Here is a 22,380-nt window from a genome sequence, read left to right as displayed (position 1 = left end):
GACAACCAAGTTTCAGATAAACACACGACAGAGAATGAATGTTTAAGCAAGGAAATCAACGCAACAAGGTCATCCTGGTGCTTTCTAAGACTGCGAATGTTTAAGTGAAGTAGTGATAGGGATGGTGACTTCTCGAGTAGCAATTCTGATGTTTGCTGGCACGAGAACGCAGCCATGTTGATCTAAGGACAGTTTAAAATGGGGACTGATAGGATAACTAGGAGAATACTCGGAGATCTTCTGCGCATGCAATTCGAAACACGCGACTGTCATCCGCCTTTCTGGCTTTGATTGTACAATTGTCAGTCCAGAGATGCTTCCACTGATTGGCCTTCTTAAGCGCAAGTGCCTGTGCAAAGAGGCGCTTTCGTTCTGGTGTGAGATGGTCATTCACATACACAGGTTTAGGGCCTGTGCTCTGAGAAAACCCTATATCTGTGGTAGACAAGCGTGCCTTTCTTGCCTTTTTAGCGAATTCAGCCTTCTTGTTTCTCGAACAGAATCGCGCAATAATGTTGCTTCCATTCTTTGCGGGCACCCGATGCGCGGCGTCTATGTCTGTATCGGCAATTGGACAACCAATCTTCTCACCGATAACCTGGACGACTGCCAAGCAGTCTTCGCCCTTTGTCTCAGGGATTCCATTCAGTTCAACATTATTAAGTCGCGAGTATTGTTCGAGATCACACATTTGTTTACTGAGCTTCTTATTCTCATCCCTCAGGACCTTGTTTTCTTTAGTTAGTGCCTCATTGTCATTCTTTACACGTTCACAGAGGTCATTGAACATCACAAGGCTTGTTTTCATCTCTGCGACCTCCTGCCGAAGAGCCTGTATTTCCTTTGCTAGTTCCGCGCAAGTCGGCATTCTCAAGATAAGTAATGAAGAAAAGTATACTCAAAATACGGAACACAAGACACAAAATAAAGACACAAACACACAAGACACAAGACACAAAATAAAAAAAATAAACTATATAAAATATATTGAAGGCAGCAGTGGAAGCGATAAAAAAGGCAAAACAGAAAGGAGTGCACCGAGAAGCAACGAACCTGGACGGAGCGAACACAAGGGTCAATGCTTGTACACAGCCGCAACCACTGCTGCCAAAATGACAAGCAATGGCAAACGATGGTCTATTTGTAGGGCTCCTTGTCCGGTAGATGGCGAACGTAGCGGCTGAAGTTCAGTGACGTAGCTGCACGTGCCGAGGATACAGCAGGAGCAGCTAAGCAGTGCTGTCCAGTAAGCCGTGCAGATAAGATTCACCACCTGGACGGAGCGAACACAAGGGTCAATGCTTGTACACAGCCGCAACCACTGCTGCCAAAATGACAAGCAATGGCAAACGATGGTCTATTTGTAGGGCTCCTTGTCCGGTAGATGGCGAACGTAGCGGCTGAAGTTCAGTGACGTAGCTGCACGTGCCGAGGATACAGCAGGAGCAGCTAAGCAGTGCTGTCCAGTAAGCCGTGCAGATAAGATTCACCACCTGGACGGAGCGAACACAAGGGTCAATGCTTGTACACAGCCGCAACCACTGCTGCCAAAATCACATAGATGTGTAAGAGAAGACATTTCAACCGGCACGTTGTGGACAATGTCATCGAAACAGAAGACAAATAAGAGTCAAGCACAGAACATTTGAGTATACTCAGCAGCATATAGGCATTAGGGCAAAAACTTGCAACGTCACACATAAGGAACATTGATCTGGTCTTCAAAAGCATATAGCAAAGACATTGTGAAGATTGTTACCAAGCCAACTAAATGTTCATACGGAGTGCTATTGCCCTTGAAACTGGGTCAATTTTGTGAACGTTGGCGCACCTGACTGCTATGAAAACTTTGCGTTGTCTGCTTAGCAATACATGCCTACATGATATAGGCGCACATTAAGGCAATACTCAGCGACGCTTCTTAAAAGATGGACAAAGTGATTCTCCAATGGAGAATTATCAAACATGTGTGGGTGCACTTCTGCAAACAGTTTTTTATGCTGCAGTCATTCAAGGACTTGAAGCACAAGGTCATACAAGAGTGAACATCATCATCATCATCATCATCATCATCATCAGCCTGACTACGTTCACTGCAGAACAAAGGCTTCTCCCATGTTCCGCCAGTTAACCCTGTCCTGTGCTTGCTGCTGCCAATTTATACCCGCAAACTTCTTAATCTCGTCTGCCCACCTAACCTTCTGTCTCCCCCTAACCCGCTTCCCTTCTCTGGGAATCCAGTTAGCTACCCTTAATGACCAGCGGTTATCCTGTCTACGTGCTACATGCCCGGCCCATGTCCATTTCCTCTTCTTTATTTCAACTATGATATCCTTAACCCCCGTTTGTGCCCTAATCCACTCTGCTCTCTTCTTGTCTCTTAAGGTTACACCTACCATTTTTCTTTCCATTGCTCGCTGCGTCGTCCTCAATTTAAGCTGAACCCTCTTTGTAAGTCTCCAGGTTTCTGCTCCGTAGCTAAGTACCGGCAAGATACAGCTGTTATATACCTTCCTCTTGAGGGATAGTGGCAATCTACCTGTCATAAATTGAGAGTGCTTGCTGAATGTACTCCACCCCATTCTTATTCTTCTAGTTACTTTAATCTCGTGGTTAGGCTCTGCGGTTATTACCTGCCCTAAGTAGACATAGTCTTTTACAACTTCAAGTGCACTATTACCTATCTTGAAGCGCTGCTCCTTTCCGAGATTGTTGTACATTACTTTCGTTTTCTGCAGAATAATTTTAAGATTAATTTATTCATGTGCATAGTCCATCGAAGAAGATATTCTGATTTCTTGCAAATTTAGAGGACACATTTAAATGGATAGTGAAGCACCCCCCCCCCCTTGTGTTAAACAATGCTTCAGTACAATGGGCACACATCAGCTTTGAGCCCAGCTTGTGGGCCACATAGCCAGCATTGCAGGTAACAGCATGACTACCAAAATCACTGATGTGTTCAAGTGGTGCACAGTAATCATGTTCGCTGACTACATTGCTCCGCTCAATACACTCTTCTGACAAGAGCTGCCTTCTCCGAACAGAGACATTTAGCACTTCTGTTGCTGAATGCCTCCTGGTTGAGCTACATGACAGTATCGTAATGTGGTCCAGCACTTCACAATTTCCAGAAACTACATCAGACAGTTCATTTTGGACTATCACTTTTTCAAATGCTGCTTGAAATTGTTGGGCTGTCGGGTTGTCATTATGCCCTCCTTGTGCTCTAATTAGGCCAGAAAATAATTCCAAATGATTCTGTCAAATGTTATGCCCAAGAATGTAATTATTATCTTCTTTTTGAAAATAGGAAAAACGTGCATGGCTAACAGACTCTTCGTGCATATTATGAAGTCCTAAAAGCCCGTTTTTGGAGCAGTTCTTATCAAATTTCTCTTATTTGCAGGCTCTTTCAGGAGGGAAATTTATCAAATTTCTTTTATACCATTTACATTCTGTTCATTGACTGGTTTCTTCCACCCTTCCTGACTCGTGCTACAGAAATCAATTTTTTCGAAGAGGGTAATAATAGTTAATAAAAATTCCTCAGCTCGCTCAGAATTTATAAATCCTTTCAAGCACATCGCCCTACATTCAGCGATAGCTGTTGCCACCAACAGGCTCATCACCTGCACTGCCAGGCGAACCTTCATTGATTGTTTTTGCCACTCGATGTGAGTCCTTTGCAACTTATTTGCCAAATGTATTCCTTCTTGATCTTGCAAGTCATGAAGTGCTTCGATGTGTGCCCATGATACAACTTTTCCCTCCTGATTGATAAATTATTTGTGATGTGCAAAGGCACTTCTCACCAGCTTCAGCATGTGGCAGGGATAAAAAATGCGGCTATCGGTTCGTTAGTCGCTGCGCGCTTGAATGTTGTTGGAAGGTTCTGAATATTTGTGAAATTGCAACCTAATTCTTGAAACATTGCAATGTTAGCTGGCGCACCATCGCATGTAACTGAAACAATAATGGCCCCTGACCCCTGACTCATCAGCTGTCAGCAAGCTCTGCCTAAGTTCGCTCGCTGCTCACCTACTAGACCGTCAACCAAGAAGTAACCAAGAGGAACTTTGCAATGGTCATTACTGGCAACAACCATTATCACGAAGGCGGCTTTTGCCTATGGCAAGCAGTCACCTTCGATTCCTGTGCCCATGTCTACATAGCCTTCAAAGTGACCACTTTGCCACTGTACCTGCTGTCTAATTGGCATCTCATCAACTATGAGGCTACACACATCTTAATATCCTCGATTGCTCGTTTCTAAGCATTTCAAGTTTAATGCAGTCACAGCCTCTTTGGAAAAGCCAGCTTTTTCATCAACACTCTTGTACCATTTTATTAATGTACGAGGATGTGGCAGACATGGGTCAAAGACTTGCCTTACATAATGATATGCTCTAGGATAGTAAAAGTTCAAGGTAAGAGCAAAAGTACTTAGCTCAGGTGAATACTTTTTCAGGTGTTGTCCTGTCTGTTTTGCTATCTGTTCTGTCATTGTAAAAGATGCTGATTTGTTGCACTCAGGGTGTCAAGCACTAAAACCTGCTCTCTGAGCAGAATAATTTCTTTGGTTAGTGTTTTCAAAACTCATTTCAATTTGGAATTTTGTTTTTTAAGGCGTCTCTTAAACTACTGAAGCTTTTTTATTGCTTTACTTGATTTCTGCTGCTCCGAGGCAAGTCTTGCGGTGCGAGCTCGCAGAAAAGCCTTCTCTGGGGTGTCTACCTATAAAGCAAAACCACATAGAACAAAACACTCCAATTTCTCGGGTGGTAAGGCGTGTCACTTGTAAAAGGCTTAACCACTTGTAATAACACTATGACTAAGCCAAGAAACTTGGACATTCAGCCGTAAATTGTTTCTTATTCCTGCTTCTTCTGTTAGCACTCTCACGGTGTTTAAGTTTTATATTTAGGACAACCTCCTCTTATTATATTTTGGTCAGCTCTATGAAGAACCCATTGATATTAGCCGACCATTTTCTATACCAGGCTGTTACAGGCGGCCAGCCGACGTGCAGTGGGCACGTCGGCTGGCCGCCTTCAACAGCCATGACCAACCCTTTGGTTTTCTTTATGCAGTTGCCTCTGACACGGACGACATTCACAGCGGACGCAAAAAACAAGCTAGTAGATTCCGTCAGTACTGCACCGATCTACCTCGGTGACTGCGCAGAAGAGGCATCGCTTGTCCTCAACTCTTGGACGCCACCATCGTCATCGAATGACGCCTATATAAGCAGCCCAACATTGCGGCTTTCTTTCAATGGGCACGTCGACTGGCCGCCTGTAACAGCCATGACCAACCCTCTGGTTTTATTTATGCAGGTTAATAGCAAGTATTCCTTTGTCAAAACTAGTGATCCTTGCTTTATCCAGGTGACGTGCCCCACCAGCTTATGCATGTGTTACCTGAACGTGCGGAACATAGTACTACTGTCTCTATTGAAACTTTGTGGCAATATCGATTCGAACCCAGGTCTGACTACCAAACAAATGCTGAAAAAACTTCTTGAAGGCCAGAAGACTATGCATGAACGGCTTGATACTATAGAGTCGAAGCTTAAAATGGTAGTAACATCATTGTCAATCCTCACGGAACTGAGTACCAAAGTCACCATTCTCGAAAAAACAGTGCAAGGACTAGAAAAAAGGCTGGCAAATTTAGAAGACAGAAGCAGAAGAAACTATCTTCTGGTTTTTGGCATTCCTGAAAAACCGGGTGAAACACCAGAATCACTGGAATCAGCAGTAGTTGTAGACTTGTTCAAAACTAAGCTTGGTGTAGCGGTAAAATCTGCCGAAAGACCACACAGAATGGGGCGTATGCAAACTGACAAACCTAGACCTGTGATCTTAAAGTTCATAGACGACAGGGAAAAAAGACACGTGCTGAAGAACTGTTCTAAACTGAAAGGAATGGGCATATCTGTGTCTGAGGACTTCTCGGCAGCCACTAGGCAAATCCTAAAGAACCTATGGGATAGTGCCTCTGATAGCAGGAAAGCGGGAGTAAGGGTGAAACTGTCATATGATAAAATTCGAATTGATAACGAAACGTATGAATGGGACAGTATTCACATGAAGAGGTTTCCTATTAGTCGACGCAGTAGCAGGCTGCGAGATAAGAAGTGACATAAAAGCAAGAAAACTAAGCAGTTTCGTTTTCTTAACATAAATGCCCGTGGTTTGGTTAACAAAGTCGTTGAATTAGAAAGTGTAATAATAGCCCACAAACCACATATGTTAATAATTACAGAGTCGTGGCTACACCGAGGCATAGGTGATGATGAAATAACGCCACCAGGCTACAAAATGTACTGTAATGACAGAGATTCCCGTGGTGGCGGTGTTGTCATCATGTTTCGAGAATCGCTATATGTGACACAATTACCCAATATTAAGGGAATTGAATGTGTTGTTAAAGTGTTATTTGATGAGCTACATATTGTCGTTGGGGGATTTTACCGTCCGCCCAATTGTGGTGATGAGTTTGTGGAACAATTAAGTGAGTTTTTGTGGCAGTATAAAACGAATAGTTGCAACGTCTTAATCAGTGGCGAAATTATTTCCTATAATAAATTGGTCGGATGAATTTCCACATGCTATCTCTGCTTCATCTGTAAATTTCTTGATGTTTTGCTGTTCCATGACTTGACGCAGCTTGTGCAAACGCCCACTCGCATTCAAAACGAATCTAGCACAATTTTAGACCTGTTTTTTGTTAGTAGAGATATATATAACCGCAGTCCGGTAATAGAAATTTACGACGGCATTTTAGACCATAAAATTGTGCCATTAGGCTTTCAACTGTACTATGCTAAAATGCCTGATGAAAAGACCATTTTGGTACCCGTATTTTCGCATGCTAGTGATGTGGACATAATAGACGCTTTTGACCATTCTTATTCCTATTTCCTAACGCTTCCCAAAGAAAGTAAATTTTCTGTTAACCGATCTTGGTGCTTTTTCAAAGACCTAGTAATTAAATGTATCCAAAACATTGTTCTTCACAAACGCAAGGTATTAAACCGGTCTAGCCCCTGGATTACGAAAAAATTGTACACCTAAGGCGCAAGCTAAAGAAGGCAAGAAAGCGACAAATCAAACGACCATCATTGTCTGGACTAGATAATATATCAGAGATGCGTCACACACTGAAAGCCAAATTGAAAAGTGCAAAGGAAAATTATCAAAGCGAGGCTTTGACAAACTTTCTCTTGATGTCACCAAATATGTTTTGGCAATATATATCACCCCAAAAAACAGTATTAAGCTTATCTATTACTGGTGATGTTATAACCGACAAGAGAGAAATAGCAGGGGCAATGAATGACTACTTCTGTGCGGTGTACACGCGTGATAATGATGTTACCCTTGATTTCATCACCTATGAAACCATGCCACCTATCCATGATGTCTGTATTACTTAAGGGGGTGTCTTATCGCTTCTGCTTAATCTCGATCCAAAAAAGTCACCGAGCATTGACTCTGTACCTAACGCCTTTCTGATGAGGTATGCTGAATGAAATGCCAAATACCTATGCTCGATCTTTAAGTCATCTCTCCTGCGCGTTGAAATTCCGAGGGATTGGAAGCACGCTAAGATCACTCCAGTACCGAAAACTGATGACCATTCGCTTGTATCCTCGTTCAAGCCTATCTCCTTGCGATGCACTACTGTCAAAATTCTAGAGCATATAATATTCAAATATGTGTCTATGTTTGTCGAAAGAAATAACCTAATCACGCCACTTCAGCACGGCTTTCGCAAAGGATATTCTACGGTCACCAAGCTTATTGAAACGTTTCATGACCTAGCAGCAGCTATCAATATGAATGGTAAAGTATATGTTATATTATGAGATTTTGAGAAAGCTTTCGATCGTCTGAGTCACCAAAAAATACAAATAAAGCTCTAACCAATTCTGAAAATTGATAAATTACTTGCATGGATAACTGCTTGTCTTTCAATGAGGAGCCAATGTGTTGCCATCATTGGTGTCACTTCAAGTTCCATCCCCGCGAAATTGGTTGTGCCTCAAGGGTAAATATTGGGGCCGTTGTTGTTTTTTCTGTTATTTATAAATGATATTGCGCTAAACTTGCCCGTAAAAATAAAGCTTTGCGCGGATGATTGTACACTACATCAGGAAATTTATAGTTACAGTGATCAAGAATCTTTAAATACTGCACTGGCAACGCTACAAACGTGGTGTGAAAATTGGCAGATGGCAATTGATTATAAAAAAACAGTAGCAATGCGAGTTAACGCGTAAGAAACAGCCTCTTCTGCTTACCTATCACGTCAATGGTCATGCGTTATTAGAAATCACTAAACACAATTATTTAGGACTCATACTAATTTTGCCTTAAAATGGAATGAACACATAGAATATATTGAAAGAAAGGCAATGAAAAGGCATAGCTAGTTGCTAAGGAGGCTTGTGAAGGCCACGCCACACATCAAACTTCTCGCGTACAAAACTTTCTTTAGACCAGAATCAGAATATGCAGCTGCAGTGTGGAATTCCTTTACTGAATTCAATATTAAAATATTAGGAATGGTCCAAAAAAAATCTATCTGTTTTGTTTTTAATTGTTATAGTTGGTGTACTTCCCCTTCACTTCTTTTAATTAAAGTGGATCTCGAAAAACTGCTGGAGAGAAGAAGAATAAAGAGGCTGAAGCTTTTTTACCTCATTTTCTACAACAAAGTTGGTATCAACAAAACAGTGTAAATTAGACAAACAAGTGAATTTGCCGTGCGCTCACATAATTCGAAGAAAGTTTTATATTACGTAAACCGCACAGACACATTGAGGTATTCATTTTTTCCAAGAGCTACCCGTGAGTGGAATTGCCTATCACCTTATACTGTCACGTGTCCAACAGTTCATTTATTTCTACATGCTCTCAATAACCATTAACAGCTTTTTTGTACAGTCATGCAGCCCAGAGTTACACAATGCTTCCAATTTTTTAGTAGGTTTCAGTCAGCGAAGCTATGTCAATGTTGTAATGTTTTCTTTACTTTTTGTAAATTAATACAAAGGTGATGAATTGTAACCACTGTCTGTATGCTGTGTGATGTCAATTATGTTTTTTGTAGTAAACATTTCTGTATGCCCATTCCTGTCTAACACCTGGTAAACAGGTCAGCAGTATGTAATAAATAAAAAAATAACTTGGAGCACAGCTCATTTGTCATTTAACATTGCAGTTATTAATTGATTTGTATCTCATGCTGATAAAGACAGCAGGTATAAATTACAGGGATCGCTTTGATTGAAGTTTCACTTCAACACCTTTTCTTGTCTTGTTTTAATAATTTACTGAAATATATATTAGGACTGATTGTGTTACCCATGGTGTATACAGGTGCATTGCTTTGATCTAATAGCTTGCATTTGTTAATCTTTTTTACCTTTGCCTGCTTTCTTTTTTTGGGTGTTTCAAATGGTGACAGCATGTCTTCTGGCCTTTGTAATCCTGTGGAAGTAGATCATAAAATCTTAATAAAAACAGTTATTTGTAATTTTCACAAAGCTGAAATTCACATGGGCTTGCCTAGTGAGCAATCTTAAGAGGAACTGCTGCGCACTTTGACTGCCTCACAAGGGTCTGGGCCTGAACAAGGTAGCTGTGTATACATATTCTAATTATACATGCTGGTACATTTTAAAGAATGCTCAAAGCTAATAAAGCACAGTGCAAATATCAGCATTACTCCCATTTGCCCAATAAATGCACAGCTCTAGTCATAAACCAAACCACACACATGCATTCCTCAGGTTAGTACCCCTAAATTAAGTGTGCAGAGAAGTATTTTGTAAACATTAAATTACAATGTTAGTTTTCAAACTCTGTTCACGCTGAAAGAGATGATAAATTTAAAATGAACACTGCATTTCATGTATATAGTTTTTCTAAACTAGGCAGTAGCAAGCAGTAAAACAGAGGCAGAAAACGAATAAATATTTAAAATAGCTCTGTAAACTTGTTGGTACGCTCTTGTACCAGCCTCAAATTCACCCACTTAAACAGCTTTATTTACTGAGTTTCTCAGAAATAAGATCAATCATTTTTATTCCAATAAGTATTTGCTTTATTCATAATTAGGTAAGATGTGTTTGTTACACAATTGTGCTGCCTTCATTTATTTTGTGATTAAAACCAAGCCAGTCACGTTGTAAAACAACAATTACTTTAATTCTACTAATTTGTGAAAAATTAGGGTGGGCAAGTACATGCATTGTTTCCCATCAGGACATTGCAACAAAATAAATAAAGTAAAAGTGCATATTATGTTAGTACAAGCTCAGCTAGAGAAGATATAACTGGGTTTGTCATGCAACACTTATGTCACATGGAATCGGTTTACATCCTCATGGGCCGGCTCCCGTTGAAAACCAGCAGCGTGGCCGAATGGACCTCGGATCGCGAAGCTGGCCTGTGCTTCACTCTTCTCACCAAGATCCATGGACGGCTTTCAAAAAGAGCACTTGTTAGGCATTTTTACTTTTGCACCAAGTGCAACAGTAGTTTACCCATAACAGAGCACAAGCACGCTGGATAAGTAGAAGAGAGGTAAATCTTCACCTGTACAATAGCTGACACAATGAAATGACTGGCACTTAGGTCGGAGGGAGCTGGGTCAGGTAAACTGATTGCATCTGCACTTTCAGGCTCTATATCCATGACTTCCTGAAACCAAGAATACCTATGCTATTCAGTGATTTGCTCTTCAGCTAGGTATTCAAAGTAGTAAGCTAATAATGTGGATAAAAATGACAGGGGAAAAAAGATGCGCACCTCTTGGAGTGTGGAGTGCTCGTGGAGGCCTGCAGCTAAGTCAGGCGAATGAGGTGTGCAGAGGCTAGCTTGGAGGCCTTCATAAGAAGTTGGAGCAACCTGTTCAGGTGATTCAGGTGTGGAGAGGCTAGCTTAGAGGCCTTCATGAGAAGATTGAGCAACCTGATAGTAATATACGACTGCTAGTTGAAATTTTCTTCATGAAAAACTGTTCAAAACAATACAGATAAAGGGAGGCATTTAAACTGAAGAGTCGAGTCAATATAACTGTATTTATTCTCTCAGTTTTTGCATATTGCTTTACTTGCATTGCATTGTACAAATACGCACTTGGCATTCTAATATGCCAAGTGCGACCAGAATATTTTATTGTCAAGTTTATTCTTCAAGTACAACTCGGCCTGTAAGCATAATATGATGATCAGGTGAAATGTTCACCTGTGCAAGCAGCAGCAAGCCTTCATCACAACCTTACATCAGCTGAGGGCAATCAAAAAGATGATTCGGTGCTTGTTGAATGAGTTACTCTATCACCTTCTTGTACTGGATAAGGTAGCTGGGGAATTCAAGACTTTCAGTATTACAATTGCAAATTGGACGTAAAAAATAGAGCAAGAAACGAAATAACAATGGCACAGGTGTTGCATCACTTCATACCAATATAAATTAAGCATTATACATGATACAAGAGGCACTTACAAAACTTTTGCTTTTAATTACCACATTTATATCTAAATTTTCAGATACAAGATATGGGCTACCTTCAGTGTTTTCGCATTGCACCAATTTGTGCACAAACTACAAACAGGTATAAATTTAAGCTGCTAGTTTTTAACATGAAAAAATAATTTTTTGGTGATGTCAAAAAAAGAAGCATGGACGGATACAAATTGGTGCATGAATATTCAATTATTTATTTATTTGGTCATTATTTATGTTGGATATAACATTCATTTTACGTCCATTGTTTTTAACATTTTTTGCAATTATAATGCTAGCGACATACAATATCAAAAGAGTTTACCAGAAACAGCAAAGCATAAATCAAAAATTTGCTCTGAGAGAAGAGAAATTGGTTCCAAAGTTCATTCGTTCTCACCAAAAGAGTAGAAACTGCGTGCTCTCGTAGGTGGACTTTGAACGTGGACGTGCGATCGAAATGCTCCTCTAAGAAATGCTTCGAACAAACATGAGCCTCCCTTGAGGTTCCCGGCAAATATGTGGTGGCCAAATTGGTTCTATTCGCTTTCTTCGACGAACAGCGTTTTTGGGAAACCCGATGACGAACGATTGCATATATCTTGCACAGTATACACGCAGCGCAACTAAAATGTTATTTTATAAATCTACAGAAGAATTGCCACTATTCGTGTCATATACATTCAACTCTGGCCTCACCTTCAACGCATGCACCGAATAAGTAAATTTACTTACAAGTGGTAGGAGGTGGTTGGTACTCCATGCGACCCACGTGACTTGCATTCGGGCACACTACAGCTGGGCATTGTGGCTGTGACGGCACACACAGCGATGCGCTCGCAGTGAAGCTTTGAGGGATAGTGCGAATGCAGGATGACGTGCCGCTAATACTATTCGATATACTCCAGTGTGGTATACACAATCATATCCTGCTTTCGTTGAGAAAGGAGGAATGCTGTGTTTCTTTACGGGCGCTTTTGGGACCGTGCGGGCATTCTTGAAGGGTCTGTTTGCGCGTAAACCACCCCTAACACATCACGCAAGACACTTAGCTGCGTTCCGATAAGAAAAACAGAAACAAGCGCCTTTTCTTTCATTTCCTCTAATAAACAACCAATTATCCCGAACACCTTTTCCATCGCCTGACGCCGGCTGGACTTCCCCGCAATCCTTGACGCTGGGCACTGGGCTGTGTTCTAGATAAGGAAGACAGAAACAGGCACCTTCTTTTATTTTCCTCTGATGATTAGGCACCTATTTCGGAGACATCTTTCCTCGCATTTGGCTGGCTTTCCCTGCCGTCCTTGGCGGCTGTGACGACGCGTCAAGCTTCCCGCGGACCTTTTCTAACGCATTCCTTCGGCTCGCTTTCCAACCTTTCGCCCTAACGCAATCCTGGTGTCCGTTCTTCGTAGCTGCTAGTGCGCGTGAATCACACTGGAGACGTCTTCCCAAGCACTTTCGTATGGTCTTCGCTGCTTTCGTCCAAATGAAATCATGGCCTTTGGGATATCCGTAGGAACCAGTGCGCGTCGGAAAAAAGAGGGGCGAAAACAAAGAGGCCGGCACAAACTAAACGGGCTGCCACGCACTCTAGCTCCACCAACGCCGACTTTACTGGCATAACTATGGACGTCAGGGTTAATTGCAAGGAAGGCATTTTTTTCTTTTTTTATCGTTGTGTCTAGCGCGCAGCCAGACTGAAAATTTCATAAAGCCTAAAAAGAAGCGCAAAAGCGGGAAAAAGCAATTTGAAAGAAGCTGTACAAATTTCGGTGCCTGGTTCATTACGCGGCATTGTCCGAAATATATTTATTTTCAAAAAGGACACATCAACAAAAATAAAGCTTGACGTGCAACTTGCCGTGTTTATCGTAAACGCCGGCAGTGCAAGAGTACAACACCCATACCCAGAGATTTCTTCACCCGTATTGCGGCAGAACAGCGTGTTGAAATCTGTTTTGTTGGTTTCGCACAGCACCGGCGCACACGGCGGGCAAGCCACATGCTTTTTGAGACAGAGAAGGAGTAGCGCCTTCTGCTTCGCATTTATATGTAAACCATAGAGGAGAATTTGCCCAGCCAATATGGCCGACTTCTCGCTTCATCGCGGTATTGTGGCCAGAAGGAGAGGTGTCAGCACGGTGGAAGGAAAGGTAGGAGAGGGCATGCCCAGCCGGCACGCTGCGTGAAAAGTGTGGCAGGAATGACATCATGGCGGCCATATTCATTGGGCACAATGACAGCGTTGTTATGGTTACGTGTTGCGCACTGGAGCTGGCCTAGCAGTGAGCGGCCGCGGCTGGCGGCGGCATGTGTGCCTCCCCAGGTCTCGTGCTGAGCAGTGGCAGACAATACCCGTGCTCTGCGCCGCATTATTCGTTACGTAGTGTTTTGCTGGCAGTTATTGTACTCTTAGCAACGTTTACAAATTCCCTCGTCCATCACGGGGTTTCAACAGTGCATAGAACGAGTGCATATCTATGTGCCATGCAGTGGATGACGCGGATGAAGCAGTTAGTGTTCAGCGAAAGTGCGTTGGGCACCATGACGAAGCTGAAAGACGACGAACGCTTTGCAGGTCAGTGACGGTTGGGCAGTGCTCCTACTTATGACAACGAACGACGCTGTTGAGCCCAGCTAGACGCAATGAGGACCATGTGCACATACGTAGTTTCATGTCGTGTGTACATTAACAACGTGCATGCGCGTTAAAACAGCTTATCTCTTTCGCTTCGTACACTCCCTAAGCTGTGCATGTAAGCTCAACCTAACGGAAACCGCGTTCAAGTGTCACTTGACCATGCTCAAAGTCAACACGGTCGCAGAATGCTTTCGCCGGTGAGTTTCACGTGGAACACGGACACAATGGCTGGATGCTGCGTCGGCCACGTGGTGCAATGCAATCCTAGAAGGCGCACGACCAGTCCTGTTGTTACAGTTGCAGAATTATTGACGTAAAAACACGCACCGTTGTCCATGCATTTAGCGCGCGTTCTCTTGTACTTGGTTTGTTGTCGGTGAGCTTTTACTCGCTGTTAATACAGATCGATATGATTTCGCCGAAGGTGTCGCGCTGGCCCAGAGTGTTAGCCGCATTTCATTAGTTTCGGATCATCACGACGCGTGCGCTGCACAGCTCACGTATTTTCCGAGCCGGAGAGAGAGTCGTGCCTTCTGCTTTACATTCGGATGTAAACAAGAGAGGAGAATTTGCCCAGTCAATATGGTCGATCTCCAGCTTCATCGCGGCTTCACAACGAGTGACGTTAGGGCCTCTCCTACCTTTCATTCCTCTGTGGGAGGCGTGCTGGTATTTCATTCAGCCGCAGGGCGGCGCACAAGTCGCCCTCGTATTCAAGGTCGTGCAAGTTTGTGCAAGGTCGGTTGGTGCAGGTGCAGCGCGCAGCGAGAGATAAGTTTCTTTTCATTTCTTTCCGTTTGTGAACACAATTATTATTTTTCTCTCCAAATCAATAATTAACGTTGCATATACTCTAGTTGTGGGACACGGGCAACGTTGTAGTGACGTTGACCATGTGAACGGGCTAGGCCGCTGTTTTGCAAAATTTCCAAGCGCCCGGTTAGTAGTTAAACAGCTAGAGGCGAACACGAAGGGGACCCAGTGAGAGGCTACTAGCGAAATTGAACACGTATGTGTGCGGTGTAGGCGGCAGTTTAAACAGTTGTTGAGGTAGGAGCATTAACAGAGGCGGCAGGATAGCGGGATTGGGGTTGAACGTAGGGCTGTCGGACGCTTGATTTGATGGTCGGGCGGGCGATGGCTAAGGAGGCTAGGAAAACCACGAGTGAGAGTGAGCTTGTGCAGTGCGAAGAATGTAAGCGCTGGTGCTACTTAGATGAGAGAGCATTCGCGAGTTTGGGCGACGCGCAGAAGGCGACCTTCGTGTGCAGGCTGTGCGAGGCACTGAAGGTGGCCCTGCAGCGCACGGAGGCCAGCATCGAGGGGCTTCAGGGGGAGCTTGGGGCGGAACAGGCGCAGAGTGTAGAACTCCAAAAACAGCTCGGAGCGTCGCGTGAGCGGGAGGAGGCTACGGCCAGTTTATTAGAACAAATGAAGGTCGACCTTCGAAAAGATTGGAAAGGGCGAACCGAGCTCGGGCAGCGGGTAAAGGAGCTGATGGCGCTTTGCCCCAGCCCCGGGCAGTGTGAGACGAAAGGCATGGGTTGCGGAGAAGGTGAAAGCCGGGAAGGAACTGGTGAGAATGTAGGTCAGGGGACCGCAGTGTCTGGCCACAGCACGGAGGCCCCGAGAATATACAGCTCGGTGGCGTGGCAGTCTTCGAGCAGGGCAGGAACACAGGACAGATGGCAGAGAGAAACAAGTGAAGCAAACAGCGGCGCCATCACAAACAACAAACCAGCGAGTGGAGCGTAGAAGGGTCCTGGTGGTGGGGGATTCTAACGTAGCCAGGGTTAGGTATGGCGTCTTTAAGACAGTGAAGGAAGATGGGAGAGTGAGGGTGGAGGCCCAGTCAAGGAAGGGCAAAGTGGATGTACTGGCCAGAGCTCAGGACGTTGTAGATGACAACGTGGAGGGCGAAAATCTCGTCAATATTAATGCTGGGCTCAATAATGTGTTGAAGAGCAAGGATCAGAACCTTCAAAGACAGTTAAAGGATGACATGCGTAAGCTCCGAGAAGCCTCTGGCAGTGTGCATGTGACCATATGCACTGTCCCAGAGGTCTAGAGGCCATCTCGGGGGATCAAAAGGAGGGTAGTAGACGCCAACTGTCTGATCAAAAATAAGAGCCGGCCAATCGGATACAGTGTTATGGAAGTTAACTAAAACTTGTACGAGCCCGGCGCTCACCTCTTTGCACAAGATGGCATTTACTACAATGGTGCGACAGGCAGGAGGGTCGGTAATAGAATGGATGGTCAAGCCAGAGCTTTTTTAGGGGGACCCACAGCCCTGAGGCGAACAGTGCAGCTAAAGACGGTTCTAAAGGAGCACAAATATTCATGCCACACGGAGTCCTTGGGAGAAGAAATCGATGTAAGCAAAAGGGCCGAGCGAAGTCAGATGCAAACTATATTAACATGCAGGGTGGCAGGAATAGGCTAAATTGGGAAGAAATAGAAGAGCAGTTGAGGCAGGAAGAGGTGATGGTATATGGAGTTGTGGAGACACATATTCGGGACATGGAGCTTGCAATCCAGACTACGTTTGGGAATATTGCAATAGAACAAAAGGCAGCAAGAAGAGGGGTGGAATTAGTGCATTCATACATAAGAGCATGGGTTGGTAAAGAGCCAAGCAGCGATGCATGGAATATTTATGACTAAGAGGGAAAGTAGCTGGGCAGATGACGCTCCTTGGTTTGGTGTGCTTGTGGACGGGAGCAGAGGTCAGAGAGGAAAACCAGGCAATGGTGGAATGTATATCTAAAGACATTGAAGAAATTGAAGATAGTTTGAGCTAAATATACTAGGAGGTATGAATGCGCACATAGAGGATATAGATGGTATACTGTGTCAACAGGCAAAATGATCATGGATATGTGTGAAAGGCGTAATTTGACACTACTGAGAATTGTGAAGGGCAAATAACATGGGATGTAGGGAGGCTGCAGTCAACGATAGATTACGAACTGGTGTTACATACGATGTATGATAAGCTCAGGGGAATGCACATAGATGAAGCGGGCTCCTGAAGTCTGGGTAGTGAAGACAAACATATGAAGCTAAATTTTGGAAGAGCAGCGAAAGTGGGAAGGAAGCAAGATGAGCAACTACAGAAAATTTTCATCCAGAAAGGCAATTAGAAGTTGCTACTAAACAAATTGAGAAAGTAATCACTGAGAATGATAAAAGAGTGTGGACATACACAAATCTCATTAGACTGTTTGGGCTAGAGTTTGCTAAGGCAGGTGACAAGTCATCCCGGAAAAGAAAACACAAACCCAAGATTTGGTGGGATGAGGAAGTTCTAGAGCCATAGCAAAAGGTGAGGAAGCCTCTAGGGAACACAGACATGCTAAGCAGCGGGGTGAACCAACAGATGTTGTTGAAAGAAAATGGAAAATCTTTCTAAGCTGTAGAAGGGATGCATTCCTTCTGACCTCCGCCCGATCTTGAGGGTACAGCCACATCCATCCATCAGTCCATCCAATGGAAGTGGCTGTGCCCTGTAGATCGGGCGGCGGCTAACGCCACCTAGCCGTAATACTTAATGAACTAACCACTAGATTTATCTTTTTTTTAAAATAGAGCAGCTGAGGACTGGTTCTTTGGAATGAAGGGTTTATTTTCACTCGTGCCTGGAGTTTAGCTACCCATCAGATAACCTTCTAGTTAATTCTACCCGCTTAAGGTCTATTTTGCCTTCGCTGTCTCTAAACCCCGTAGCTTTGAAAAACTGCGCCATCATCCTTAACTGTACGATTGAGCTCTTTACACAACATTTCCAAGTGTTCGGCAGTCTCCTCCTCCTCTCCACACGCACTGCATACCGGGTCTACCCCTTCGTGTTTGGCCTGATATGTCTTGGTTCGCAATACTCCCGTCCTGGCCTCAAACAGTAGAGAACTACCCCGAGTATTATCATAGATCCTTTCTTTGGAAAATTCCTGCTTCAAAGTTCGATAGATGTCTAGTGCGGACTTCTTAGTCATGCCGATTCTCCACATGTCATTCTCCGTTTCCTTCACTTTCTTCTTAACCGATAGTTCTTTTTGGTTTGGCCACCTGCTGTTTTTTAAATATTTACCTGTGAAATTCCTTGTTCGCTTCCTCCCTTTTCTATCGACATTCTTCGTGTACAAGTAGCTGAAAACCTTCCTAGCCCGACGCGCCTCCCCCATTTCTCTCAATCGCTTTCCAAATTTTATCTTGCTGCTAGCTTTCCTGCCATCAAATCATGTTGATCCCATATGACCTTGTACTTCCTGATTTGGTGTATTCCCGTGAGCTCCTAAAGCAAGCCTACCTATTCCACGTTGCTTACTTTCTAATCTTGCTTGAATTTTCGATCTCATGCACAAGACCGCATTGCCGAATGTCAGCCCAGGAACCATAACCCCTTTCCATATTTCTCTCACAACGTCATACCTATTGTAATTGCACACTGCCCTATTCTTTATCACTGCTGCATTCCTGTTACCTTTAGTCGTCACGTATATTTCGTGTTCCCTTAAGTACTCAGTCCCATTCCTTGTTCATACGCCAAGATATTTGTATTTATCTGTTATCTCTAGCATGACTTCCTATATCCTAAGGTCACAACCTTCATTATCTTTAAGAATCAAGCCTGCTGATTTTTTCTTAGTGAATCTAAAATCTAATCTATCTCCCTCATTATCGCAGGTGTCCATCAATCTCTGCAAATCTTCCTTGTTGTCAACCACTAGCACTATATTATCAGGGTACATGGATGCTGGTAGTGCCTGATCAATGAGTTTTTCCTTGTAGGATGAAAGAGAGGTTAAAGCAAAGTCCACTTACCTCTAATTTGGCCTCTAATCCTTGTAGATACGTCATGAATAACAAGAGTGACAGAGGACACCCCTGCCTAAGCCCCTGTTTCTACTCTGTGGGCTTGGATACCTGTTTTTCCAACTTTATAACTACCTTGTTACCTTTATAGATTTCCTTTAAAAGATTAGCGACTCCATCTTCCACACCTAGTGTATCCAGTATTCCCCACAAGTCCTCTTGAACCACGCTATCGTACGCTCTCTTCATATCCAAAAATGCTAGCCATAGCAGCCCGAGTTCCTTTTCTGCTATTTCGATGCGCTGCGTCAGTCAGAACAGATTGTCTTCCAACCTCCTCTGTTTCCGAAACCCATTTTGCAGTTCCCCCAGCACCCCCTCATCCTCTATTCATGCCTGCAGTCTTTCCTTTATAATCTGCATCGCTAGGCTGTAGACCACTGATGTCAGTGTTATAGGACGGCAGTTATTTATGTCAGCTTTGTCCCTTTTTTCTTCATAGATCATGCTCATCCTGCTGAGTTTCCATTCATCGGGAACTTCACCATCGATTGTTATATTGCTCATTCCCTCTCTCAAAGTCTGTTTCGACTTCAGACCCAATGTCTTCATCAGCATAATTGGAATGTCATCAGGGCCTCTTAATGTACTACTTGGAACCCCCTAATTTATTTATTTATTTATTTATTTATTTATTTATTTATTTATTTCAGAAGTACTGCCAGCCTCATACATGAGGCCTTAGGCAGGGGAGCGTGATACAAAGAAGGAAACAAATATGAAGATACAATAAGAAAGAAAACACGTCACACAGAGCTACACCATGAAAAACTAGTGCATCAAAGTAAAACGCCAGTACTTGCACAATTGTAGTGGTTTGCGCATACTCGCACAGAAAAAAGAAAAGAAAACATAAAAAACTATGACAACAAATATCTGTTCATACACAACTAAAAAACAAACATCATACAACAGTTCAAAAATCAGCAACATTTCAAAAATACAACAAATTGTTATGAAAAAAGCGATAGAAAGTAGAACATAAATGGAAGCCTGTTCAGGATGCACGGTGGAATAACAGAGGGCGAAGCGCAAAGAAAGATCAAAGTCAAGTGTGTTGCTGGTGTTTAAGTTTTCCAATGAACGACTGAACGGTTTCGCAGTTCACCAGATCGGCAGAAAGAGCATTCGAATTAGTGACAGTGTGCTGGAAAAATGAGTTTTTAAAGGCTTTTGTTTACAGGAATATTCCTCCAGTTTTTTTTTTCGTGCTCAGAACGAGTTGATTGGCGGTGAACCACTTTTATGTACGCGTGCTTGCCTATGCGTAGCTCGTCGTGGTATAATAGAAACATGTACTTCAATCGATCGCGTTGCCATCTTGCCTCCAATGTATCCAGGTCAGCTTTTCTTAACAGTTCACTGGGTGACGTCAGAGCACTGTAGCGATTATATACAAATCGAATTGCTTTTCTTTGAATCATTTCAAGTGTTTTATTAATCACTTGGCTGTAAGGGTCCCAAACTACAGATGAGTACTCAAGGAACAGACAGATAAAAGCTTTATACGTAATTATTTCGATTTTGACGTAGATTTGCGCAAAGAACCTCTTAGATATGCCAGTTTCTGTAAAGCTTTCTTTTCAATTAGGCAACATGCTCATTCTACTTAAAATCTGCATTTAATGCAACCCCCAATTATTTATGAGTTTTAACAAACGATAGTTTTTGACCATTGATAGAATATGAGTGTTTCAAAGGAAGCCGCTTGCGCGTAACGGTAATAGCTACCGTTTCCTTTTCATTATTATTCATTTGCCACACTGCACACCAAGAAGAAATTTTTGTTAACGCTGCGTTTAAAAGAACCTGGTCATCTGCAATACGTATTTCCTTATAAGTTATTTGGAGATGATTGCATTCTCTATTATAAACCGGGATATCATTGGCAATGTCGTCCATAAAAATTAAAAAACAAGTGGCCCAAGCACTGAGCCATGAAGTATTCCCGATTTCACCGGTTGTGAATCAGACTGGACGTTATCTATTGAAACTATTTGATTTCGATAAGAAAGGTAGGCCTCAATCCATTAAGGTAATGTATGGCTTTTTAGTATAGGCTTAAGTTTCTCAGCTCTTTCCTACTCTCGTTGTGAAAATGGAGCCATAACGCCACTTCATGCATCCTTGTCTATTGTGGTGCATAAGGTACTTTTTTGTTGAAATTTTCTGCCACCTTTGTTCTTATATATTCAATTGCTTCGTCCCCTTCTAGCCTAGCATATGGAGCTGTAGTTATAAACTACTGCTCTAGGTTTGTTTCATTTTTAGGCAGTTTATATGGTTCCGAAATTTCGCAGCTGCCTTTTTGTCCTTTTTATGTACTTCTGCCAGCCACTGAGCACCCTTTCTTCTAATCTTTTCATTGATCAGGAGGGATGCTTTCCTTCAAGAGCTTAGAAAGATGTACCATTTTCTTTCAAAATCATCTGTCGGTTCACCCCGCTGCTTAGCAAGTATGTGTTTTTTAGAGGCTTCCTGACAATTTGCGATGGCTCTCTCAACTTCCTCATCCCACCAACTCTTGGGCTTGTGTCTTCTTTTTCGGGGGGACTTGTCACGTGCCTTAGCAAGCTCTAGCCCAAACAGTCTAATTAGATTTCTGTATGTCCACACTAATTTATTATCCTCAGTGATTACTTTCTCAATTTGTTAAGTGGCTTTTTCAATTTGCCTTTCTGAATAAAAACTTTCCTGCAGTTGCTCATCTTGCCTCTTCCCACTTTCGTTGCTCTTCTAAAACTTAGCTTGATTCGTTTGTGATCACTACTCAGACTTCTGGAGCCACCTTCATCTACGTGCATTCCCCTGAGCTTATCATACATCCTATATGACATCAGTGCGTAATCTATCGTTGACTGCAGCCTTCCTAATTCCCATGTTATTTGCCCTTTACACTTCTGAGTAGTGTTCCAAAAGATCAAATCAGGCCTTTCACACATATCTATGATCATTTTGCCTGTTGAGTCAGTATACCCATCTATATCTTCTATGTGCACATTCATATCTCCTAGTAGTAGAATTATCTCGCAATCTCCTCCTATCTCCTCAATGTCATTTGATATACACTCCACCATTGCTTGGTTTTCCTCTCGGGCATTTGCTGCCGTCCACAAGTACACCAAACCAAGGAGTGCCATCTGCCCAGCTACTTTCCCTCTTAACCATAAATGTTCCATGCATCCCTGCTTGACTCTTTGCCAACCCATGCTCTTATGTAAGAATGCACCAATTCCACCTCCCATTTTGCTGCGTTCTGTTCTATTGCAATATTCCCATAAGTAGTCCGGATCGCAAGGTGGTTACTCCATGTTCAGAAGATGTGTGTCCACAACC

The sequence above is a fragment of the Rhipicephalus microplus genome, unplaced genomic scaffold (assembly GCF_043290135.1).
Source record: "Rhipicephalus microplus isolate Deutch F79 unplaced genomic scaffold, USDA_Rmic scaffold_13, whole genome shotgun sequence".
NCBI lineage: Eukaryota > Metazoa > Arthropoda > Arachnida > Ixodida > Ixodidae > Rhipicephalus > Rhipicephalus microplus.
The sequence above is the reverse complement of the archived record's forward strand: the minus strand, read 5'-3'. Positions refer to the sequence as shown.